The sequence below is a fragment of the Ranitomeya variabilis genome, chromosome 4 (assembly GCF_051348905.1).
Source record: "Ranitomeya variabilis isolate aRanVar5 chromosome 4, aRanVar5.hap1, whole genome shotgun sequence".
NCBI classification, from domain to species: Eukaryota; Metazoa; Chordata; class Amphibia; order Anura; family Dendrobatidae; genus Ranitomeya; species Ranitomeya variabilis.
Genome location: NC_135235.1, coordinates 720427216 through 720454565, shown reverse-complemented (window position 1 = coordinate 720454565; position 27350 = coordinate 720427216). Strand labels below are relative to the sequence as shown.

The following is a 27350-nucleotide window of genomic DNA, read 5'->3' as shown; positions in this document are numbered from 1 at the left end:
TTTCTGGTGGCTAACAAGATTCGCTATGTGGTTAAAACATTTCCCACATTCTGAACAGGAAAAAGGCTTCTCCCCTGTGTGGGTTTTATGGTGGCTATCAAGATTCGCTTTCCTGGTAAAACATTTCCCACATTCTGAACAGGAAAAAGGCTTCTCCCCTGTGTGGGTTTTATGGTGGCTAACAAGACTCGCTTTGTGGTTAAAACATTTCCCACATTCTGAACAGGAAAAAGGCTTCTCCCCTGTGTGGGTTTTCTGGTGGCTAACAAGATTCGCTTTGTGGTTAAAACATTTCCCACATTCTGAACAGGAAAAAGGCTTCTCCCCTGTGTGAGATCTATGATGTCTGACAAGAAATGATTTAGCTAGAAAACATTTCCCACATTCTGAACAGGAAAAAGCCTTCTCCCCTCTGTGGGTTTTCTGGTGGCTAACAAGATTCGCTTTGTGGTTAAAACATTTCCCACATTCTGAACAGGAAAAAGCCTTCTCCCCTCTGTGGGTTTTCTGGTGGCTAACAAGATTCGCTTTGTGGTTAAAACATTTCCCACATTCTGAACAGGAAAAAGGCTTCTCCCCTCTGTGGGTTTTCTGGTGGCTAACAAGATTCGCTTTGTGGTTAAAACATTTCCCACATTCTGAACAGGAAAATGGCTTCTTCCCTTTGTGAATGCTCTGGTGACTGACAAAAGCTGATTTCTGGTTAAAACATCTCCCACACTTGGAACAAGAAAATCTATTGTCTGCTTTGTGAAGTTTTTGTTGTTTGAGAAATGACTTTTCTATGGGAAAACTATTTCCATATTTTGAAAATGAAAATGTCTTCATTGCTTTAGGAGCAGTTTGATTTTTAATGCTTATTTTGTGACTTCGATTTTCATTAGTACTAGGCAATGAATCAGAAGACAGGACCTGTTCCAAATGATCAGATGACAGATCTTTGCTGTGAAGGGATGATGGTATATTTGGAGTAATGGCATTTACTTCAATTGTATCCTGAGGGATCTCAAGATTATCTGATTTAAACATTGAAGATGTCAGCTGTCCTGCTGATCTCCTGGTACGGTCATCTGCCAAGAATAAAACCAATTATTATTTTAGAATAAAATATCCTTGAATTCTATATTTTTGAACATTTCTACTTAAACGGTCTGTAAAAATGGTAAGTTATGCAAAATTATTGAATTATTCACCAAGACAATGACAGTTTTCAGTTTACTAGACTGTGCTCAAAACCACATTAAGCATCCATGCTTTTGGCATTACTATAGTGAGAAGAAACCACTTATTTTACGGCATGTGTATCTCCTGGAGCACAATCTGGGCACTATGTGTTGGGTAATAACTTGGGATATTTGCAAAGTTTCACTCTCCAACATCTACTGCGCGTGCTAATATCTGGAAACTGCAGTGCAGTCAAAATAGTCACTATTCCTATAGATTAATTTATTGAGGGTTATAATTTACAAAATGGAGTCACTTTATAGGGATTTCATCTGATCTGGTTTTCTGCAATTTTGTCATATTAGGGATTCTGCAAATGGTGTGCCCCATCTCCTCTGGGATCTGCTCCTGCAACGTCTGCTTCGGACACCAGACGCGGCTTACTAATTCTGCAGGCGATGCTAGTAACAGAGGTGGGGTTGGAACCAGAAGCTCTTGGCGGTGCAGGCTCTTCCCAGCCAATAAGAATAGGGTGCCTGGCATCTGTAGTACCATCCAGTCTGGCAGTATGGGTGTGTGGGCTGTCAGCTGCAGTAATCTGCTCCCTGTTTTAGCCAATTGGAAAGCACCACACCTTTTTAATCAGATAAATTTGTATTAACCATAACAAGATTTACAACAGATCACATGTTCATACTCATTTTATGTTTTACAGTAAATTAACCCCCCGATGGAGACCATATCAGGAGCAAACAATAATTCATCCATAGTTGACAATATCAGAGTTCCAGTTTACCATAAGTTGTACTCTATAATACTATATACTAGTATACCATAAATTAATCCTATCCAACCACGGCTGCCATAATTTATGGAAGAAATCCAGCTCGTCTCTCCTGGTGTAAATACTTATCTCAAGTTGAATTATGTGGTTCGTTTGAGCAATGAATTTGCGTCTGGATGGAGGCTCCTCTCTAACCCAATATTTTGCAGTCAGTTTCCTTGCAGCAAACAATAATCTTGCAATTACAATTTTAGCCGTATTGTCAGTTAATATTTCCTCCACATACCCTAATATAGATATCAATGGATCCCTAGGGATAACCCACCCATACACCGCTCCAATGAAGTTCAACACTACAATCCAATAGGAGAAAATCTGGGACAATCCCAAAGCATATGGAATATGTCCGCCTGAGATTGCGAACACCTTGGGCAATCAGAATTGGACTTCGAAAGCCCCACACCTTACTAAAGCTTGAAGAATATTGCCGGAATCTGCCAGATACAGCCTTGATCTCCTCTAGTTCAGTCCTCTGTGCTCAGCTCCCGGCTTGTGTATTTGTTTCCTGTTGTGACCCTGGCCTGTTTACTGACTACTCTTATGTCTCCTGAGTTAGTATTTTCTCTGGCCTCTTGGTTCTGACATGGTTATCTGTCTATTCTTCTTCCCATCTTACTCCACAGAACAGTAGGTAGCACTGGGCTTCAAGCCCAAAAATGAGTAGTGGTGAAACTTCTCTGGAGTAATTGGAGTATGGGACTTGGTGGCTCTAAGCAATATAAACTATCGTAAGGACCAATATTTTCTGTCAGATAAATGTCAAGAAGAAATATTAGACATTTAAATATAACTTTTTATAATAGTGCAGAGCTGAGGGATCTTAAATTTAGATCTCAGATATTTGGTAACTGAAACCTTTTTCTAAACACTACCAGGGTGTTACAGACTCAGATAAGTGAGGCAGGCCGATCCCACCACAATCTAACTATCATAAAAAATGAACTTGAAAAAAAATAAATAAGTTACATCCTCAACAACAACATATGTATGAGGGGAGAACTCCAACACTAAACCGGAGTTGCACTCATTTATGGTGGACTACTGCAGCTACTATGAGTCCCGACCAGAAGAGTAGAGAAAGTATTAGCGCCCCCATTTCAGGAGAGATTACTGCACAATCAGAATTACCGTATATACTCGATATAAGCCGACCAGAGTATAAGCAGAGAACCCTAATTTTGCCACAAAAAACTGGGAAAACTTAATGACTCGAGTATAAGCCTAGTGTGGAAAATGCAGCAGCTACCGGTAAATGTCAAAAATAAAAATAAATAGATACCAATAAAAGAAAAATTAATGGAGACATCAGTAGGTTAAGTGTTTTTGAATATCCATATTGAATCAGGAGCCCCATATAATGCTCCATACAGTTCATGATGGTCCCCATAAGATGCTCCATACAAAATACACCCCATATAATGCTGCATAAATGCTGATTATGGCCCCATAAGATGCTCCATACAGTCATTTGCCCCATATATTGCTCCATAAATGCTGATTATGGCCCCATAAGATGCTCCATACAGTCATTTTCCCCATGTAATGCTCCATAAATGCTGATTATGGCCCCATAAGATGCTCCATACAGTCATTTGCCCCATGTAATGCTCCATAAATGCTGATTATGGCCCCATAAGATGCTCCATACAGTAATTTGCCCCATATGCTGTTGCTGCGACAAAAAAATCACATACTCACCTCTCGTCGCTCAGGCCCCCGGCACTTTCTATATTCACTTGCTCCGCGTTCCACCGCTGCCAGCCGCAGCCACGTTCCCCGTCCACTGCACTGACTGCTCAGGCAGAGGGCGGCGTGCACTAATTGCGTCACCGCACCCTCTGACCTGAGCATCAGTGCAGTGGACGGGGAATGTAGCGGCGGTGGAACGGGGAGCAGGTGAATATCGCGCACTGCTTATACTCATCTGCTCCTGGCGCAGTCCCTGCTTCCCTGACGCCGGCAGTTTCTTCCTGTAGTGAGCGGTCACATGGTACCGCTCATTACAGTAATGAATATGTGGCCCTATGAGAGTGGAGTTGGGTCCATATTCATTACTGTAATGAGCAGTACCATGTGACCGCTCACTACAGGAAGAAGCTGCCGGCGCCGGGGAACCAGGGACACCGCATCAGGAGCAGGTGAGTATGCTTAGACAGCTGCAACTCCACCTCCCCTGCCAACCCTTGGGTATGACTCGAGTATAAGCCAAGAGGGGCAATTTCAGCCTAAAAAAAGGGCTGAAATTCTCGGCTTCTACTCGAGTATATACGGTATTTAGGATTGAAAACATAATGTATTTTATGACATGGAGTGAATCCATGAAACCATGGCGCGAGCCATGCCAACACATCTCCTGCAGGCGTGAATAAATGTACAGTGGGTACAGAAAGTATTCAGACCCCTTTAAATTTTTCACTCTGTTTCATTGCAGCTATTTGGTAAATTCAAAAAAGTTCATTTTTCTCATTAATGTGCACTCTGCACCCCATCTTGACTGAAAGCAAAACAGAAATGTAGAAATTTTTGCAAATTTAATATAAAAGAAAATCTAAAGTATCACATGGTCATAAGTATGCAGACCCTTTGCTCAGACACTCATATATAAGTCACATGCTCTCCATTTCCTTGCGATCCTCCTTGAGATGGTTCTACACCTTCATTGGAGGCCAGCTGTGTTTAATTAACCCCAGAAGCCTTTTTCAGTTTTGCGTTTTCGTTTTTCACTCCCCTTCTTCTCAGAGACATAACTTTTTTATTTTTCCATCAATATGGCCATGTGAGGACTTGTTTTTGCAGGACGAGTTGTACTTTTGAATGGCACCATTGATTTTATCATGTTGTGTACTAGAAAACGGGAAAAAATTCCAAGTGCGGTGAAATCTAAAAAATAAAAGTGCAATCTCACACTTTGTTTGGCTTTTTTGCTACGTTCACTAAATGCTGAAACTGACCGGCCATTATGATTCTCCAGGTCATTACGAGTTCATAGACACCAAACATGTCTAGGTTATTTTTTATCTATGTCGTGAAAAAAAAAAAAAACAAACTTTGTTAAAAAATAAAATTTGCACCATTTTCCGATACCCGTAGTGTCTCATTTTTCGTGATCTGAGGTCGGGTGAGGGCTTATTTTTTGCACGCCGAGCTGACGTTTTTAATTATACAATGTTGGTGCAGATATGATCTTTTGATTGCCCATTATTGCATTTTAACGCAATGTCGCGGGGACCAAAAAACCCATAATTCTGGTGTTTTGACTTTTTTTCTCGCTATGTCGTTTAGCAATCCAGATTAATCAGGCGATTCTGAATGCAGTGGTGCCAAATATGTGTATGTTTGATTTTATTTTTACTTTGAATGGGAAAAAGGGGGGGGGGGATTTTAGTTTTTATATTTTTAAAAACTTTTTTTGTTTTACTTTTGGCATACTTCAATAGTCTCCATAGGAGACTAGAAGCTGCCACAACCCGATTGGCTCTGCTACATAGAGGCGATGTTCAGATCATCTCTATGTAGCTGATTTACTCACTTGCTATGAGCGCCGACCTCTGGGTGGCGCTCACAGGAAGCCGGCACTAACCATAGAGGTTTCCAGGTGACCCGCGATCACCTGACGAGTTGTCACCGGTGTGCGTATTTCCTTCGCGATTGCCAGAAGCAAAATTTAAATGCCGCTTCAGAGTTTGACAGCAGCATTTAACTGATTAATAGCCGTGGCTGGATCTCGATTACACCCGTGGCTATTGTGGGCACATGTCAGCTGTTCAAAACAGATGACATGTCCCTGCAAAGATGTGGGCTCACCGCCGGAGCCAACATCAAAGGGAGGAAGTCTGACATCGGCGTACTATTACTCCCGATGTCAGTAAGGGGTTAAACTGATAGGAACGGATTTGGAAAGGCACACACCTGTCTATATAAGACCTCATAGCTCACAGTGCATGTCAGACCAAATGAGAATCATGAGGTCAAAGGAACTGGCCAAGGAGCGCAGAGACAGAATTGTGGCAAGGCACAGATCTGGCCAAGGTTACAAAAGAATTTCTGCAGTACTCAAGGTTCCTAAGAGCACAGTGGCCTCCATAATCTTTAAATGGAAGAAGTTTGGGACCATAAGAAGTCTTCCTAGACCTGGCCATTCGACAAATTGTGCAATCGTGGGAGAAGAGCCTTGGTGAGAGAGGTAAAGAAGAACCCCAAGATCAGTGTGGCTGAGCTCCACAGATGCAGTAGGCGGATGGGAGAAAGTCAACTATCACTGCAACCCTCCACCAGTCGGGCCTTTATGGCACAGTGGCCCGGAAGCCTCTCTTCAGTGCCAGACATATGAAAGCCCGCATAGAGTTTGCTAAAAAACACATGAAGGACTCTCAGACTATGAGAAATAAGATTCTCTGGTCTGATGAGACAAAGATGGACCTTTTTAGTGAAAATTCAAAGCGGTATGTGTGGAGAAAACCAGGCACTGCTCATCACCTGCCCAATACAATCCCAACAGTGAAACATGATGGTAGCCGCATCATGTTATGGGGGTGTTTTTCAGCTGCAGGGACAGGATGACTGGTTGTGATTGAAGGAAACATGAATGCGGCCAAGTACAGAGATATCCTGGATGAAAACCACTTGCAGAGAGCTCTGGACCTCAGACTTGGCCGAAGGTTCACCTTCCAACAAGACAATGACACTAAGCACACAAAGGAGTGGCTTCAGAACAACTCTGTGACCATTCTTGACTGGCCCAGCCAGAGCCCTGACCTAAACCCAATTGAGCATCTCTGGAGAGACCTGAAAATGGCTGTCCACCAACATTAACCATCCAACCTGACGGAACTGGAGAGGATCTGGAAGGAAGAATGGCAGAGGATCCCCAAATCCAGATGTGAAAAACTTGTTGCATCATTCCCAAGAAGACTCATGGCTGTACTAGCTCTAAAGGTGCTTCTACTCAATACTGAGCAAAGGGTCTGAATACTTATGACCATGTGATATTTCAGTTTTTCTTTTTTAATAAATTTGCAAAAATTACTACATTCCTGTTTTTTTCAGTCAATATGGGGTGCAGAGTGTACATTAATGAGAAAAAAATGAACTTTTTTGAATTTACCAAATGGCTGTTATTGTACAGAAATTCACACTTGGCCTCACTGCACATTTAATGTTGTCAATCATAAAAGTGAAGTTTGGTCAGAAAGACTGGACCTCGTCTTGTAGGGACCATATGAGCACATTCAGCAGCACAGAACGGGAGAAGGTGGATTCATCCAATATCAGGGATCTAAAAATGACCCAAGCGATCCATAATAGGGTGACCAGCCATAGACATAATATTAGGAAAGGTGTAATCTGTCTGTTTAGGCATTTCATTTTAGAATATGAATGAGACCCCACCAGTTTAAGACTCAATATATTAGAACAAATATCAGAACGTGTGTCTAATAGATCCCAAAGACTTGTGAATAGGTAATCCTATTGTGGATTTTTAAACTATCCACACTTAAAATGGAGGATTTTCCATGTACATATATTTTTCTTTATATGGATTTTATTGTGCATCCAATATGCATTTTACATCTATTTGTATTGTTTTGTATACAAAGAAAGGTTTTAACACAAAAAACTGCACCAAAGGCGCGGTTTAATTAACGAATTAAGCAATTGGATCAGTGACGCCTTTCTAGAGGATATAAAACATCCACGATGTATCATTTGTATATGCCTGAGGAAGGAGCTGGTTCACATCGGAAATGGGTAGAATATTAAAATGAAAAGTTTGTTGCTTTTTTTTTAACGTTCATTTGTTTTGATACCCAACTTTATAGCTCAGCACTTGGCAGAGCTTTTGAAAGCCCTGATTTTTTCCTTCCTCCCATATCAGAGATTTTGGAAGCCAACAGCATCAGTACTAGAGATGAGCCACCTCCCTAGTGTTCGGGTTCGGTTCGTCGAACACCGTCGAACCCCATTGAAACCAATGGCAGGCAAACACAAACACATACAAACACATGGAAAACACATAGAAAACACCTTGAAAGGTGTCCAAAAGCTGACAAACTGCTCAGAAGACACAACAAACACATGGAAAAGTCACAACTACATATAGTCATGTGAAAAGAAAGGAGATGGAGGAGTAAAAGGAGGAGGAGACACAGATATAGGCATGTCATACCATTCTAAAATCAAGAAAGGATCAAAACTCACTCTACCAACACCCAGACGTCTTGACAAAAAAAATAAAAAAAAGAAATATCTTTAGGTAGAATGGCGGTCCATTCAGAACACTTTCCTTAGTAGACGTAGTGATACCCCCGTTGGGAGTTGTGCCAAAAAATGAACCCAATACATTTAGACTAATCCACCATTTGTCATATCCAAGGGGCAGGTCAGTAAACAACAACATCGACGCGGAACCAAGTACAGTACTATGTACTGTACCTCCTTTGACGAGGCAATCAGGCGGGTCAAGAGGTTGGTAAGGGGCACCCTAATGGCCAAAACAGACATTCAGGGGGTGTTCCGGTTACTACCTGTGCCTCTGAATAGTGTCCTCCCATTGGGCTGCTTCTGTGCCCATAGATGGGGTGCTCCATATCCTGCTCACTATTTGAGGCGTTTAGTTGCTTCCTCGAATGTGTCGTCATGGAAGTTTGTAAGGCGACACATATTATCCATTACCTCGACGACTTCTTATGCCTGGGCCCAAAAGATTCGGCACGGTGTGAAAACACGCGGTAGTCCACCTGTGAGAAGGAGAGGGCTGGAGGGAAAGTGGATACCCCAGAGCTGAGGGGTTAGATTGAGAAAGAAAGAAGTAGGTGTAGCTTGCTTCATGGGTGGGGTACGCTGCTGAGTAGCACTAAATTCTACTAGGCCCAAAAGGATTTCCCGGGCTAGATGCCGTTACAAAACAGTAGTTAGGTAAACAGGCGGTGTAGCTTGCTTCATGGGTGGGGTACGCTGCTGAGTAGCACCAAATTCTACTCGGCCCAAAAGGATTTCCTGGGCCAGATGCCGTTAAAATAGTACTTAGGTAAACAGGCGGTGGGTGGCTGGGCTACTCTGCTGACAAGCAGACACTGAAGCTTTGGAGCAGACCTCTGAATCCCAGGCCATAGTATGAGTAAACAACTCTGCAGACGACCCCACCCACCTGGAATTGAAGATGGCAATGTCATGTAAAACTCAGCAAGGGGACTAAATAAAAGAGTCTCCATTTTTTTTTTTTAATTCGGCCACAGACACCAATTAAGTGGCATCAATTTCGCCAGAGTTTTTTTAAAACTGTTGGTGAGGTGATTTTCAAAAATCATCAAGCTTTTAGTCTCCCCAAGATCCAGGATTTGTTCATCTTGATGAACGTTAGTCTGTCTACATTGTCACTGGACAGCCGCGTGCGCTTATCTGTCAGCACACCACCAGCAGCACTGAACACACGTTCAGAGAGAACGCTGGCTGCAGGGCACATGCAAGATCTCCAAGGCGTGAGTGGCGAGCTCAGGCGATTATTCAAGATTGGAAGCCCAAAATGAGCAAGGGTCCAGTTCCACAGTCATGGCATCGATGTTAACTTGGAGATACTCTTGTACCATCCTCTCTAGGCGTTGGCTGTGCGTCAGACTTCTTGTCTCCTGTGGCCTTGCAAAGGATGGTCTAAAAAAAAATCTTGAAACGATTGGAAAAAATTGCTGTTACCACCAGATACGATGTTACTGTTACGGTTAGAGTGATGACTCGATAGTCCCACGGTTGGCAAGTTAGAACTCAGAGATTGACTATGTGCACCACTGGTGTTTTGTGGAAATGCAGATGTTAGATTCTGTAACAGTCTCTGCTGATACTCCTTAATGCGTGAATCCCTTTTTATGGCAGGAATTATTTTGCCAAATTAGCTTTTGTACCGGGGATCTAAGAGTGTGGCAACCCAGTAGTCGGCATTACTTCGGAGTCTGACTGTCATGGGGAGACTAGGTGGGCGAGAGCTAATAACCCGGGCCCCTGCAATTTCCCTCAGACAAGGGAAATCCTGGCTGACCCTTTACCTGAAGTTTACACTGATGGTGTGCATGTCCAGGCCTCGAACCTCACCCTGCCTCCTGTTTTAACCCTAGGCTGAAAACCTCCGCCCACCACCCAGTGAATGCTATACACCAATACCCACAGTTTGCACAGACAAGGATAAAGGAAAATATACACCACGCCGCAGTCACTCAGGAATACACTATAAATGTGCAGGACAAAATAAACACAAATATAGGAAGGAGTAAATAAGACAAAGTAAAATACACCACCAGCTACGATTCTCCAACAACCAGCTTTCCACTCCAGACCGAGATAACAATGCACAAGACAGAAGCTATAATCGGCGACGCCTAATGATCAGGAGAACTATTTAAAAGGCAATGGGCATGGCCCAGCTTCCAATCCGAGGATAAGGTAAATTAACCCCGGAACAGCTAGATAAAATCTAGCCGATGCCAATGAGCAAATAGTGGTCAAAAGTGGAATTACCGCTGTCTGTCGGACGACCTGGTCTGAACAGCGTCCGACATGACAGTACCCCGCCTTCTACGAGGGACCCCAGGGCCCTCACGGCTTATAAGACCCGGCTTGTCTGGATGGCGACGATGAAAAAACCTGACCAGCCGATCCGCATGAATGTCCGAGGCTGGTACCCAGGACCTCTCCTCAGGCCCATAACCACGCCAGTGTACCAAGTACTGTAAGGTGCGGCGCACTACACGAGAGTCAACCACCTCGGAGACTTCAAATTCCAGGTTACCATCCACCAAGACTGGAGGTGGCATAGGCGTCGCGTCCACAGAACCCACCACCTTCTTCAGAAGAGACCTGTGGAACACGTTGTGTATCTTATACACCGTAGGGAGCTCCAGTCGGTACGCTACTGGGTTAATGACGGCGGTGACCCTAAATGGACCAATAAACCGTGGACCCAATTTAAGGGACGGAATTTTGAGTCTTTTGTTTTTTGTGGATAACCACACCCAGTCATCCACACTCAGGTCCGGACCTGGCACACGCCTACTGTCAGCCACACGTTTGTACCTAGCACCCACACTCAACAGGCGCTGTTTAACTCTCCTCCAGACTGACGACAATTGTGCTCCTAACTGGTCCTCCTCCGGAACACCGGAGGAGCCCCTCTGACTCAAAGTACAAAATTGAGGATGTAGCCCGTAAACACAAAAAAACGGAGACTCCCCAGATGACTCCTGGCGGCGATTATTGATGGCAAACTCAGCCAAAGGAAGAAAGGTAGACCACTCCTCCTGGTTATCAGAGACAAAGCAGCGTAGGTACTGTTCCAAATTTTGGTTCATACGCTCAGTCTGACCATTTGACTGAGGATGAAATGCCGAAGAATGAGACAACTTGATCCCCAGCCGTGAGCAAAATGCTTTGCAAAATTTTGCCACAAACTGAGACCCCCTATCAGACACGATGTCAGACGGAACCCCATGAAGTCTGACCACCTCCTGCACAAATACCTGAGCCAGAGTCTTAGCGTTAGGCAATGAAAGCAAAGACACAAAGTGCGACATTTTTGAGAACCGATCAACAATCACCAAGATGACCGTGTTCCCAGCTGATGAGGGCAAATCAGTGATGAAATCCATGGAGATTTCCATCCATGGCTTACTAGGTACCTCAAGAGGAAGTAGTGTGCCAACAGGACGGGAGCAGGGCGTCTTAGCCCTAGCGCACGTGGTACAAGCTGACACGTATGAGACCATGTCCTGTCGGATCTTGGGCCACCAAAACCGACGTGACACCAACTCCAAGGTAACTCTAACCCCTGGGTGGCCAGCCAGGACAGCATCATGATGCTCCGCCAAAACCTTTAAGCGGAGATGAAGTGGTACAAAATATTTGTTGATGGGAAGCTCAGATGGTACCTCCTCCTGAGCCTCGGCAATCTCAGCCTCAACCTCGGTAGTGAGAGCCGAAATCACAACACCCTTTTGGAGGATGGGTACTGGATCCTCCCGAGGTTCTCCCTCCGGAAAACACCTGGACAGAGCATCTGCCTTAGTGTTTTTAGACCCCGGTCTGTAAGTGACAAAAAAATTGAACCGCGTCAAAAACAATGCCCAGCGAGCCTGCCTGGGAGACAGACGCTTGGCAGACTCCAAATAAAGCAAATTCTTATGGTCGGTAATAACAGTGACCTGATGAATCGACCCCTCCAAGAAGTGTCACCATTCCTCAAAGGCCAATTTGATTGCAAACAACTCTCTGTTTCCGATATCGTAGTTACGTTCGGCAGGCGACAGTTTCTTGGAAAAATAGGCGCACGGACGCAAAGCGCTCAAGGATGAGCCTTGTGACAGCACCGCCCCCACACCAACCTCAGATGCATCGACTTCCACCACAAAAGGTTTCGATACATCTGGCTGCACCAGAATGGGGGCCGAAACAAACCTGTTCTTAAGAGATTCGAATGCGCGCACAGCAGCCTCAGGCCAAACGGAGAAATTGGTACCCTTTTTAGTCATGTCAGTTAGTGGTTTAGCAATGGTGGAAAAATCCTTGATAAATTTCCTATAGTAGTTAGAAAACCCAAGGAACCACTGAAGTGCTTTCAGGTTATCAGGCCGTTCCCAATGCAACACCGCTTGCACCTTAGCGGCGTCCATTTTAAAACCAGAAGCAGACACAATATAGCCCAAGAAAGGCAACTCCTGTACGGAAAACACAAATTTCTCCAGTTTTGCATACAGCTTATTCTCTCTGAGAAGCTGTAACACCTGCCTGACATGATCTAAATGAGTATCATGGTCGCAAGAATATATGAGGATGTCTGTTGTGGATTCTGTTTGTGGGCTCCCTCTGGTGGTTACTGCTGGTACTGGGTGACTTTGGTGGGTTGCGGCCTTTGGTTTCCACCTGTCCATCAGAGGCTGGGTGTTTCCTATTTTACCTGGCCTTTCTGTCATTCCCTTGCCGGCTATCAATGTATTCAGATGTGCTCTGTTTGGTTCCTGCCTACCTGCTCCCAGATCTTTCAGGATAAGCTAAGTGCTGATTTTCAGTTGTTTGGTTTTTTTGTCCAGCTTGCTTATTATGTCTCTATGCTAGCTGGTAGCTCTAGTGGACTGAGGTTCTCCCCATGTGCCATGAGTTGGCACATGGGTTCTTGTAATCTCAGGATGGTTTTTTTTTTATTAGGGTTTTTTGCTGACCGCTCAGTCCCCTTTTGTATCGTTCTGCTTTCTAGTTTACAGCGGGCCTCAATTTGCTAAAACTATATATATCATCTCTATGTGTGTGCCTTCCTCTCATTTCACCGTCAATACATGTGAGGGGGCAACTATATCTTTTGGGGTTCATTCCTCTGGAGGCAAGTGAGGTCTTTATTTTCTCTGCAGTACTAGTTAGCTCTTAGGCTGGTGCGTGGCATCTAGAACCAACGTAGGCACGCTCCCTGGCTATCTCTAGTTGCGTTTGTCAGGCGTAGGGCAGCGGTCAGCCCAGGTTCCATCACCCTAGAGCTCGTCCGTTATCTATTTGTACTTTGCTTGTCCTGTGCTATCCCTAGCCATTGGGGATTCATGACAGTATAGCCGGCCCACAAAGTGTTAATTGTTTGGGCTGAAGCAGGAGAAAAAGAAGTGTTTAAGGGAAATTTTTTTTTTTTTTTTTTTCCCTTCAGAGTTTTGCTGCCTAGCCCTTAATTGCTGTCTAGCTGCTTCTTACCTCCTCTTAACCCTTGAATGGCTCTGATCTTAGCTGTTCATCATGGATGTCCAGAGTTTGGCTTCCAGCCTGAGTAATCTCGCGGCAAAGGTTCAAAACATACAGGATTTCGTTGTTCACACTCCCATGTCTGAACCTAGAATTCCTATTCCAGAGTTCTTTTCTGGAGATAGATCTACCTTCCTGAATTTCAGGAACAATTGTAAATTGTTTCTTTCTTTAAAATCTCGCTCCTCTGGAGACCCTGCTCAACAGGTCAGGATTGTAATATCTTTCCTGCGGGGCGACCCTCAGAATTGGGCATTTGCATTGGCACCAGGGGATCCTGCATTGCTCAGTGTGGATGCGTTTTTTCTGGCATTGGGATTGCTCTATGAGGAACCCAACCTGGAGATTCAGGCTGAAAAGGCTTTATTAGCCCTCTCTCAGGGGCATGATGAAGCGGAAATATATTGTCAAAAATTTTGGAAATGGTCGGTGCTTACTCAGTGGAATGAGTGCGCCCTGGCTGCAAACTTCAGAAATGGTCTTTCTGAGGCCATTAAGGATATTATGGTGGGGTTCCCTACGCCTACAGGTCTGAATGAGTCTATGGCTATGGCCATTCAGATTGATCGGCGTTTACGGGAGCGCAAACCCGTGCACCAGTTGGCGGTGTCTTCTGAACAGGCACCTGAGACTATGCAATGTGATAGAATTCAGTCCAGAAGTGAACGGCAAAATTATAGGCGGAAAAATGGATTGTGTTTTTATTGTGGTGATTCAGCTCATGTTATATCAGCATGCTCTAAACGCACAAAAAGGGTTGATAAATCTTTTGCCATTGGTACTCTGCAGCCTAAGTTCATTTTGTCTGTGACTGATTTTTTCACTGTCTTCCATTTCCGTCGATGCCTATGTGGATTCGAGCGCTGCCCTGAGTCTTATGGATTGGTCATTTGCTAAACGCTGCGGTTTTAGTCTGGAGCCTCTGGAAGTTCCTATTCCTCTGAAGGGAATTGACTCTACACCATTGGCTATGAATAAACCGCAGTATTGGACACAAGTGACCATGCGCATGACTCCCGTTCATCAGGAGGTGATTCGCTTCCTTGTACTGTATAATTTACATGATGTACTAGTGCTTGGTCTGCCATGGTTACAAACTCATAATCCTGTCCTGGACTGGAAAACAATGTCTGTGTTAAGCTGGGGATGTCAGGGGGTTCATGATGATGCACCTCCGATTTCAATCGCTTCATCTACTCCTTCTGAGATCCCTGCGTTTTTGTCTGACTATAGGGATGTTTTTGAGGAGCCTAAGCTCAATTCGCTCCCTCCTCATAGAGAGTGTGACTGTGCTATAGAATTGATTCCTGGCAGTAAGTTCCCTAAGGGTCGTTTATTTAATCTGTCACTGCCAGAGCATACTGCTATGCGGAATTATATTAAGGAGTCCTTGGAAAAGGGACATATTCGTCCATCTTCGTCCCCTCTGGGAGCAGGTTTCTTTTTCGTGGCAAAAAAAGATGGTTCCCTGAGGCCTTGTATAGATTATCGCCTTCTGAATAAGATTACAGTCAAATACCAGTATCCATTGCCATTATTAACTGATTTGTTTGCTCGCATTAAGGGGGCTAGGTGGTTCACTAAGATAGATCTTCGCGGTGCGTATAATCTGGTGCGGATAAAACAGGGTGATGAGTGGAAAACCGCATTTAATACGCCTGAGGGCCATTTTGAGTATTTGGTAATGCCTTTTGGACTCTCCAATGCTCCGTCAGTTTTTCAGTCCTTTATGCACAATATTTTCCGTGAATATCTGGATAAGTTTATGATTGTGTATTTGGATGATATTTTGGTGTTTTCTGATGACTGGGAGTCTCATGTTCTACAGGTCAGGAAGGTGTTTCAGGTTCTGCGGGCCAATTCTCTGTTTGTGAAGGGTTCAAAGTGTCTCTTCGGAGTCCAGAAGATTTCTTTTTTGGGGTACATTTTTTCTCCTTCTACTATTGAGATGGATCCCGTCAAGGTTCAGGCTATTTGTGACTGGACACAACCTACATCTGTTAAGAGCCTTCAGAAGTTCTTGGGGTTTGCTAATTTTTATCGTCGGTTCATTGCTAATTTTTCCAGTATTGTCAAACCTTTGACTGATTTGACTAAAAAGGGTGCTGATGTTGCTGATTGGTCTCCTGCGGCCGTGGAGGCCTTTCAGGAACTTAAGCGCCGGTTTTCTTCTGCTCCTGTGTTGTGTCAACCAGATGTTTCACTTCCTTTTCAGGTTGAGGTTGATGCTTCCGAGATTGGAGCGGGGGCGGTTTTGTCACAGAGAAGTTCTAATGGCTCGGTGATGAAGCCATGTGCATTCTTCTCTAGAAAATCCTCGCCCGCCGAGCGCAATTATGATGTGGGTAATCGGGAGCTTTTGGCCATGAAGTGGGCATTTGAGGAGTGGCGTCATTGGCTTGAGGGTGCTAAACATCGTGTGGTGGTCTTGACTGATCACAAGAATCTCATTTACCTTGAGTCTGCCAGGCGTTTGAATCCTAGACAGGCTCGTTGGTCGTTGTTTATTTCTCGTTTCAATTTCGTGGTTTCATACCTGCCAGGTTCAAAGAATGTGAAGGCAGATGCTCTTTCCAGGAGTTTTGTGCCTGACTCTCCTGGAGACTCTGGGCCTACTGGTATCCTTAGGGATGGGGTAATATTGTCCGCCGTATCCCCAGACTTGCGACGTGCATTGCAGGAGTTTCAGGTGGATAAACCGGATCGTTGTCCACCAGAAAGACTGTTTGTTCCGGATGATTGGACCAGTAGAGTCATCTCCGAGGTCCATTCTTCTGTGTTGGCTGGTCATCCTGGATAATTTGGTACTAGAGACTTGGTGGCCAGGTCTTTTTGGTGGCCTTCCTTGTCTAGGGATGTGCGTACCTTTGTGCAGTCTTGTGAAGTGTGTGCTCGAGCTAAGCCTTGCTGTTCTCGGGCCAGTGGGTTGTTGTTATCCTTGCCCATCCCGAAGAGGCCTTGGACGCACATTTCCATGGATTTTATTTCTGATCTTCCGGTTTCACAGAAAATGTCCGTTATCTGGGTTGTGTGTGACCGCTTTTCTAAGATGGTTCATTTGGTGCCTTTGCCTAAGTTGCCCTCCTCCTCTGAGTTGGTCCCTTTATTTTTTCAGAACGTGGTCCGTTTGCATGGGATTCCGGAGAATATCGTTTCTGACAGGGGATCCCAGTTTGTGTCTAGATTTTGGCGGACGTTTTGTGCCAAAATGGGCATTGATTTGTCTTTCTCGTCTGCATTCCATCCTCAGACGAATGGCCAGACGGAGCGAACTAATCAGACCTTGGAAACTTATTTGAGGTGTTTTGTTTCTGCTGATCAAGATGACTGGGTTGCTTTTTTGCCACTGGCCGAATTTGCTCTTAATAATCGGGCTAGTTCTGCCACGTTGGTCTCTCCTTTTTTTTGTAATTCGGGGTTTCATCCTCGTTTTTCCTCTGGTCAGGTGGAGTCTTCGGATTGTCCTGGAGTGGACGTGGTGGTGGACAGGCTACATCAGATTTGGAATCAGGTGGTGGACAATTTGAAGTTATCTCAGGAGAAGACTCAGCAGTTTGCTAATCGCCGTCGCCGCGTGGGTCCCCGACTTCTTGTTGGGGATTTGGTGTGGTTGTCTTCTCGTTTTGTCCCTATGAAGGTCTCTTCTCCTAAGTTCAAGCCTCGGTTCATCGGTCCTTATAGGATCTCGGAGATTCTTAACCCTGTATCTTTTCGTTTGGATCTCCCAGCATCGTTTGCTATTCATAATGTGTTCCATCGGTCATTGTTGCGGAGGTATGAGGTGCCCATTGTTCCTTCGGTTGAGCCTCCTGCTCCGGTGCTGGTGGAGGGAGAATTGGAGTATGTTGTTGAGAAGATCTTGGATTCTCGTGTTTCCAGACGCAAACTCCAGTATTTGGTTAAGTGGAAGGGTTATGGTCAGGAGGATAATTCCTGGGTGGTCGCCTCCGATGTTCATGCGACTGATTTGGTCCGCGCCTTCCATAGAGCTCACCCTGATCGCCCTGGGGGTTCTCGTGAGGGTTCGGTGACCCCTCCTCAGGGGGGGGTACTGTTGTGGATTCTGTTTGTGGGCTCCCTCTGGTGGTTACTGCTGGTACTGGGTGACTTTGGTGGGTTGCGGCCTTTGGTTTCCACCTGTCCATCAGAGGCTGGGTGTTTCCTATTTTACCTGGCCTTTCTGTCATTCCCTTGCCGGCTATCAATGTATTCAGATGTGCTCTGTTTGGTTCCTGCCTACCTGCTCCCAGATCTTTCAGGATAAGCTAAGTGCTGATTTTCAGTTGTTTGTTTTTTTTGTCCAGCTTGCTTATTATGTCTCTATGCTAGCTGGTAGCTCTAGTGGACTGAGGTTCTCCCCATGTGCCATGAGTTGGCACATGGGTTCTTGTAATCTCAGGATGGTTTTTTTTTGATTAGGGTTTTTTGCTGACCGCTCAGTCCCCTTTTGTATCGTTCTGCTTTCTAGTTTACAGCGGGCCTCAATTTGCTAAAACTATATATATCATCTCTATGTGTGTGCCTTCCTCTCATTTCACCGTCAATACATGTGAGGGGGCAACTATATCTTTTGGGGTTCATTCCTCTGGAGGCAAGTGAGGTCTTTATTTTCTCTGCAATACTAGTTAGCTCTTAGGCTGGTGCATGGCGTCTAGAACCAACGTAGGCACGCTCCCTGGCTATCTCTAGTTGCGTTTGTCAGGCGTAGGGCAGCGGTCAGCCCAGGTTCCATCACCCTAGAGCTCGTCCGTTATCTATTTGTACTTTGCTTGTCCTGTGCTATCCCTAGCCATTGGGGATTCATGACAGATGTCATCAAGGTACACAATAACGAATTTCCCCAAAACATGCGAGAATACATCATTTATGAAATGCTGAAACACTGCAGGTGCGTTTGTCAACCCAAATGGCATCACCAAATTTTCAAAATGACCCTCAGGGGTATTAAAAGCCGTCTTCCACTCATCACCTTGACGGACTCTTATGAGGTTGTACGCCCCCCTGAGGTCAAGCTTGGTAAACCACTTAGCACCTGCCACCTGGTTGAACAAATCCGGTATCAATGGCATAGGGTGTGGATCACGAACCGTAATCTGGTTTAACTCCCTGAAATCCAGACACGGCCGTAGTCCACCATCTTTCTTCTTAACGAAGAAGAACCCTGCTGCCACCAGAGAGGATGAAGGCCTGATGTGCCCTTTGCTCAAACTTTCAGCAATGTATTCCTTTAGCGCTTGTCTCTCCGGACCGGAGATGTTAAACATCCTTGCTTTAGGCAATTTAGCCCCTGGTTTAAACCTGATAGTACAGTCATAGGAGCGATGTGGTGGCAACTCTGAACAACCCTTCTCAGAGAACACATCCACATAATCCAGAAGTGACTCAGGGACGCTTGAAGTCACAGCAGCAACACATGTGGCCAAGCAATTCTCCTGGCAGAAATCACTCCACTGAATTATGTCCTGAGTTTTCCAGTCTATCACCGGGTTGTGTGTAGACAACCATGGAAAACCCAGAACCAATTGTGCCGGAAGACTCTTGAGCACCTTACATGTAACCTGCTCAGAATTAAGAATCCCAATGTGGAGTTTAATCTCAGACACAAACTCAGTAATCTCCCCCTGTGGGAGAGGAGCAGAATTGATGGTGACCACGCGGATAGGATAAGGCAGTTTTTCGATCCTAAAACCAGCAGTGCGCGCAAACTCCTCATCAATGAGATTTGTGGCAGAACCACTATCCACAAAAACAGTGATTGGCAGCTCTCTGCCAGCGACAACAACTTTGGCAGGGAGCATGCACTGAGATACCATCATGGAGGACATACACAAGCTCAGATTGGACTCCTCCACACCCTCTGAGCTTAGGAGTCTTTCCGCCGTTGCGTTTTTCTTTGACAGCAGAGGACAGATATTAATAAAATGACCAGTTTTACCGCAGAAAAAACAGACTCCCTGCTTCCTAAGTACAGGAGCCCGATGCTTAACATGTGATACCCCTGCGATTTGCATAGGTTCCTTGGGCTCACCTGCAGCAACCTCACGTAAACCCAAACCTCCTCCCACAGGTGGCGTCACATGCTCTCCCAGACGCAAACGGCGATCAATGCGGACAACAAGACTCATAGCGGAATCTAGTGAAGTAGGAGTCTCGTACATCAGGAGGGCTTTTTTAACCCTATCAGAAACTCAATGAATAAAATGACTCCGCAGCGGGGAATCATTCCACTGAGTGTCGACCGCCCAGTGGCGAAATTCAGAACAGTAATCCTCTGCAACTCGCTCCCCCTGGCAAATAGTGCGTATCTTAGATTCTGCTAGAGCCATTCTGTCAGGCTCGTCGTAGATGTTTCCAAGAGCAGAAAAAAAACTCTCCACAGAGTCAAATGCAGCAGAATCAGATGGCAAAGAAAACGCCCATGCTTGGGGATCCCCGCTTAGTAATGACAACACCAGACCCACACGCTGAGCCTCATTACCGGAGGAGATCGGACGCATCCGAAAATACAGTTTGCAAGCTTCACGAAAAGTAACAAATTTACTGCGTTCCACAGCAAATTTTTCAGGCAAAGGATACTTAGGCTCAGCAACTTTATCTGTAACAACTGCTTGCACATTAGATACTGTTAGACCCTGTTGCTGCACTGCCCCCCTTAACTCAGTGACCTGTAGGAACAGCGTCCTCAACTGGCGGTTTATGGAAATCATGGGATCCATGGATATAATGTTGGCCGATTATAATGTCACGGGGAGACTAGGTGGGCGAGAGCTAATAACCCGGGCCCCTGCAATTTCCCTCAGACTAGGGAAATCCTGACTGACCCTCTACCTGAAGTTTACACTGATAGTGTGCATGTCCAGGCCTCGAACCTCACCCTGCCTCCTGTTTTAACCCTAGGCTGAAAACCTCCGCCCACCATCCAGTGAATGCTATACACCAATACCCACAGTTTGCACAGACAAGGATAAAGGAAAATATACACCACGCCACAGTCACTCAGGAATACACTATAAATGTGCAGGGCAAAATAAACACAAATATAGGAAGGAGTAAATAAGGCAAAGGAAAATACACCACCAGCTACGATTCTCCAACAACCAGCTCTCCACTCCAGACCGAGATAACAATGCACAAGACAGAAGCTATAATCGGCGACGCCCAATGATCAGGAGAACTATTTAAAGGCAATGGGCATGGCCCAGCTTCCAATCCGAGGATAAGGTAAATTAACCCCGGAACAGCTAGATAAAATCTATCCGACGCCAATGAGCAAATAGTGGTCAAAAGCGGAATTATCGCTGTCTGTCGGATGACCTGGTCCGAACAGCGTCCGACATGACACTGACAATCCGAGGGTCATGTTGCAGGTAGTGCAGCAAGAAGGCACTCATGTGTCTTGCGCATCCAGGAGGACCAAGTCCTTGTTGTCTTGGTGGTGGCGAGGTGAGAATCATGCTTCCTTCGTCTGCCCTCTCCCCCCAACCACGCACAACAGAAATTTGATCAAGGTCTCCCTCATCTGATGAGTCTTCCATGCCCAGCGCCAGTTCGTCCTCCACTTCTTCCTCGCCTCCTGCACCTTTCTCAACAGTTTGGCTGCTACCATGCACCCTCTGTAATCCCTCTTCCCCAGCCTCCAATGCCAGCCGCCTTGGTGCTGCCAACCTTCTTGATCTTGGAGATATTATCCCTTCCGCATACGACTCCTCCTGTTCATCCTCCTCCTCTTGTTCCACCACCTGACTCCGAACACTGTGTAAGGTGTGCTCCAGCATGTAAATCACCGGAATAGTCATGCTGATAATGGCATCGTCAGCACTAAACATCTTCGTTGCTATTTCATAACTGTGTAGAAGGGTGCACAGGTAACTGATCTGAGACCACTCATGCAGCGTGATTTGCCCCACCTCTTGAGCTCGTTGGCCCAGGCTATACGTCATAACATATTGCACCAGGGCTCGTCGGACAGTGCAGACACTGCTCCTAGGCCCAAAACTATTAACTGGATTAGATGCAGTAAAAATTGAGATATACAAGCGGTATAGTTTGTTTCACAGGCGGGCTACTCTGCTGACATGCAGACACTGCTCCTAGGCCCTAAACTATTAACTGGATTAGATGCAGTGAAAATAGAGATACACAGGCGGTGTAGTTAGTTTCACAGGCGGGCTACTCTGCTAATGTGCAGACACTGCTCCTAGGCCCAAAACTATTAACTGGATTAGATGCAGTAAAAATAGAGATACACAGGCGGTATAGTTTGTTTCACAGGCGGGCTACTCCGCTGATGTGCAGACACTGCTACTAAAGGCCCCGTCTCACATAGCGATTTACCAACGATCACGACCAGCGATACAACCTGGCCGTGATTGTTGGTAAGTCGTTGTGTGGTCGCTGGGGAGCTGTCACACAGACAGCTCTCTCCCGCGACCAACGATCAGGGGAACGACTTCGGCATCGTTGAAACTGTCTTCAACGATGCCGAAGTCCCCCTGCAGCACCCGGGTAACCAGGGTAAACATCGCAGGGCCGAGCTTAGTAACCCGATGTTTACCCTGGTTACCAGCGTAAATGTAAAAAAAAACAGTACATACTCACCATCTGATGTCCGTCAGGTCCCTTGCCGTCTGCTTCCTGCTCTGAGTGCTGCCGTACAGTGAGAGCAGAGCGCACCGGTGACGTCACTGCTGTGCTGTGCTCTCACTGTACGGCCGGCAGACAGTCAGAGCAGGAAGCAGACGGCAAGGGACCTGACGGACATCAGATGGTGAGTATGTACTGTTTGGTTTTTTTTACATTTACGCTGGTAACCAGGGTAAACATCGGGTTACTAAGCTCGGCCCTGCGCTTAGTAACCCGATGTTTACCCTGGTTACCAGTGAAGACATCGCTGGATCAGTGTCACACACACTGATTCAGCGATGTCAGCGGGACCTCAACGACCAAAAAATGGTCCAGGCCATTCCGACACGACCAGCGATCTCACAGCAGGGGCCTGATCGCTGGTACGTGTCACACATAGCGAGATCGCTACTGAGGTCGCTGTTGCGTCACAAAACTTGTGACTCAGCAGCGATATCGCTAGCGATCTCGCTATGTGAGACGGGGCCTTAAGCCCTAAACTATTAACTGGATTAGATGCAGTAAAAATAGAGATACACAGGCGGTATAGTTTGTTTTACAGGCGGGCTACTCTGCTGACGTGCAGACACTGCTACTAAGCCCAAAACCCCAAAAAGATTTAATGGGTTAGATGCAGTAAAAATTGGGATACACAGGCGGTGTAGCTAGCTTCACAGGCGGGCTACTCAGATGACTATCAGACAATGCTACTAGCCCAAAAGGATTGGCTGAGCTAGATTACACCAAATGCTGTGACTAACACTTGCACAGCACTGGCTCAGACCTGCCTGGCAAACAGTGCTATGAACTGCTGTAACCTACCCTGAAAAGGGCTGATATTACAACTAGTCCCAACTCACTAAACCTCTCTCTCTGACAATTCGCTCCGAAAAACCACTCAAAGTCTGTATAGCGCCCACAGCAGCAGCGGTGCCATCTAACACTAAGCTGCAGCAGTGAGGAAATGGTGACGACGGGGCAAATGGCTGGTTCTTATAGGGCAAGGACATGTGACAAACACAGCCAATGACACATGCCCTAGCTTGTGTGCATCACATGCACATTGCTGTGTGTGTGCACTGCTGATAGGCTGAGAGACTGCACCGCCCCTCTGTAAATGCGGGAAAAAAAAAAAAAAGGAGATTGGCGCTACTTCAGCACAGATCTATCCCCCGCCCACTATACACAGAAACAGTCTATTAACAATGATAAACAGTTTTAATGTGCAAATCAAGCTAGGCTTTTGGTGAACGAACGGTTATCGAACAGAAACTCGAACAGCCGAATTTTAGGCAAATTGTTCGGGTTCGTCGAACGACTCGAACACCGCTCATCTCTAATCATTACCCTCCGTTTTCTCTAAAAGGCTCATTATAATATTTTTCTAACTTGTCAGCACATTTACGCACGCAGGTAACGGTCAGAGTCTTCTAATCTCAGGGGGTAGTTGGATCCTCCAGGTTGTAAGTTCTATAGAAAAGGGCTTAAAATGCCCAAAGTCACTTGGACAGTTTTGGGTGGAGGAGAATGTTGTGGTCTAGAGGCAAAATGGTGATCACATGATTATGATACGGCCGGACTACACCACCGATAAAGCAGCCACAGCCGGAGACTGAGAAGAATCTGTGCATTTAGTGGTCACTACTCACCTGGGTAGTCATATGTAGGAATCTACTCTTTACACCACTCATCACCCCTCACATATGTCTCTGTAGTATTAATATGGGTCAGATCTTCACCCTGAAACAAATATTATAAAAGTCACAGACAGATGGAGAAGTCCCATCTATGATGAGCTCTAATCCTGCCATCTCCACCGTTCTCATTACACAAGTATAAAACATATAATACTGGTGGATAAAACAACACTGAACACAAGACCTTCACAGCCGTCTACACATTGTGACAGAGTCACTGGTAAGGTGATAGAGGGGAGATATGTGTCACTGCGCTTAACGGCATCAGTAGTGTGAAACCAGAGCATTTTTCTCCAGCACACTACGTGTTGTGAGGGTTAAGTTGCATAAACAGGGCTGGTTTTATGTGGACCTTCACAGAGCGGGTGGGAGAAGGTCCACTTTATCTCCCCTGGCAGACCTGCCAGGACCTGCATGAGGACATGATCATGTGATCAATCACATGATGGGGAAGTTACAGGCTTGGGGTGAAATAACCGAGCTCTGCAGGCAATCTGGGCTCAGCTAGCCTGGAGAGAGGACTCCAGAGGCTTTGTGGCTCGTCGAGTACAGACTGAACCTGTCCTGCTCCAGAGCGGGGGGCCACTAGCAACATACGGACTGTGCTGCAGCATTTTGTTTTCTTTTGTTGCTTTGTTCCTGTTTTAGCCAGCGCTTAGTAACCCGATGTTTACCCTGGTTACCATGGTAAAAGTAAAAAAAAAAAAAAACACTACATACTCACCCTCTGATGTCTGTTAGGTCCCCCGGCGTCCACGCTGCTGCTCAGAGTTTCCTGCACTGTGAAAGCAGAGCACAGCGGTGACGTCACCGCTGTGCTGTGCTTTACGCCGGCCGGCGCTCACACAGTGCAGGAAGCTCTGAGCAGCAGCGTGGACGCCGGGGGACCTGACAGACATCAGAGGGTGAGTATGTAGTGTTTTTTTTTTTTTTACTTTTACCATGGTAACCAGGGTAAACATCAGGGGCTGTACTGTGTGATCATCTGCTGCCTGCTGATTGGTAAGGAAGAACGCCAGGATATACATTACTTGGTGATATAAGAGAGTTATTGATAGTTTGGTCCTGGGGGTTTTTTCCTGGTCCCATTAAAAGGAATTATAGCACTGAGCACTTTATTGATGGTAATGGCAGTGAGTGGGTGATCACACAGGTCTGGTTCCGTTGCTGTTTCCCTATGCTGAACATGTAATTTTAGAGATATGGTATTTTATTACTGTTATCATTACTGGTGATTAATAAAATTTGTTATACTTTGATATACTAAATTGGACTTGTACTCCGTTTGTGTATATGGTCAAAAATTTGAGTATGGAGTGTCCTAATGTTATTTTATGGCCCAGGGTTCATGGTTCATCTATGGTAAGATGAACGAACATATAAGCAGGATTATATCCATAATGGGATTTAGTTATGCTAGAGTTTATATGAACCTAAAGGTACCTTCACACTCAGCAACTTTACAACGAGAACGACAACGATCCGTGACGTTGCAGCATCCTGGATAGCGATCTCGTTGTGTTTGACACGCAGCAGCGATCTGGATCCTGCTGTGATATCGCTGGTCGGAGCTAGAAGTCCAGAACTTTATTTGGTCGTCAGATCAGCGTGTATCGTCGTGTTTGACAGCAAAAGCAACGATGTCAGCAATGTATTTACATGGAGCGTGAATGATAAGTGAGTCGCCGTTACGTCACTGGATCGCTCCTGCATCGTTCTGGAGCTGCTGTGTTTGACGTCTCTACAGCGACGCTCCAGCGATCTAGTTTAGGTCGGATCACTGTCTATATCGCTGGAGCGTCGCTTAGTGTAACGGTACCTTAAGGCCAGACTCTATCAATCTCATTTGTACCAAGGTCTCGCTACCATTGTACTCCCAAACCTAGGCCCATTGTGTGGGTGGGGATAGTAGACTCAGGGGAGCCATCACCACGGGAGGTCTCACATACAGTCCCAGCTGATGGAATATGCCTTGTTCTGTGAGCTAAAGGAAAATGTTTAAGGGGGCAGGAGAAAAAGACATAGGGTTGAATCAGGCAGTTGTTGGAGGGATTTCGATGGAAGAGAATCCAAGCTGGAATGGATGGATGATCTATGGAGCTTTGGAGATTGTTGGCTGAAGGAGTATCCATGAGCTACGGTCGGGATATCCATTGTCTGGAGGAACATAGGCTGTGACTGCACACTATAACAGCTGGAGATACAAAATCTGTGGGCCAACCAAAAGTTGGGAGACAGTGGGCATCGCCTGGTATGGAGCCAGTGGAACTACCGATCTCAGATTGGGAACTTGTGGACTGAGGACATTGTATGTTGGCCATCTACCTAAATTTGTTGTACAACCATGGATGTATGGAATAAAAAAATTTAGTTGCATCGATAACCTGCCTAGGTGATTTTTATAACCCACAACCTCAGATCTTCACACCCTCTATTCTTGATAACCAACCTTGCTGAAGATGACAGCTGAGAGTTGCAGCCCCCAGCTGTGATATTTGCCAGGTTGGTTCAAGAAAATAGGGGAGAACCCACACCGGGTTTTTCATTCACTTATTTCATTATATCGCAAGTGGCGGCTGAGGAATACCCCGATCATCCGCTCCTGCTGTCACTGTTATTAGCGGCAGCAAGTGTCAGATGATGGGAGTAAGAGTCCCAAAAGCCCCCACCTGCTGTCATCGTTCAGACTTTAATATAACTCATCATTCTCTTCTGCTCCTGACGATCGCCGGCAGAGCGGGGGAGAACGATGAGAGCCGTCTTCAGCACCCGACACCGGGGAACAGCACTTACAGTAGCACTTCTTCCCAGGCGGCCGTCTGTGTGGTACTGAGGCGGTACACGGTTGCCACACGTGTGCTGCAAGTATTACACACACGGACACTGATATCTCCGGTATTGGTTTTTCCGGGATCGGAAATAAACGAAGTGTGAAATCGGCCTAAGGGAGATCTCATGACACCTTCTCTCCATCTACCTGATGATCCTGAGGAACATTGGGATCTTCTTGTTTACAGTCCTGTGGAAGAAGAGGACGGGGACATCTCTCTGGTGTTGTCCTCTTACTGGATAGATCTGGAGGAAACACATACAGTCACTGAATTCATTCTTTACATACAGATAATTATAGGCCGTGTGTATTTAGTCCAGTCTCTTACCTGGTGATGTGAGGGGCTGGGGAACCTCCATCATGACGTCCTTGTACAGATCTTTGTGTCCTTCTAAATACTCCCACTCCTCCATGGAGAAATAGACGGCGACAT

The 27350-nt window shown here is 45.7% G+C and overlaps 1 long non-coding RNA gene across 1 annotated transcript; it reads right to left on the bottom strand.

The window, feature by feature from the left end:
* Positions 1-952: 952 nt before the first annotated feature.
* LOC143766632 (uncharacterized) lies at positions 953-27350 on the bottom strand. Its single transcript, XR_013213606.1, has 4 exons — positions 27246-27350; positions 27065-27162; positions 24040-24130; positions 953-1070 (listed from the first exon to the last, which is right to left on the bottom strand). It is a non-coding gene; the product is annotated as an uncharacterized LOC143766632 (long non-coding RNA).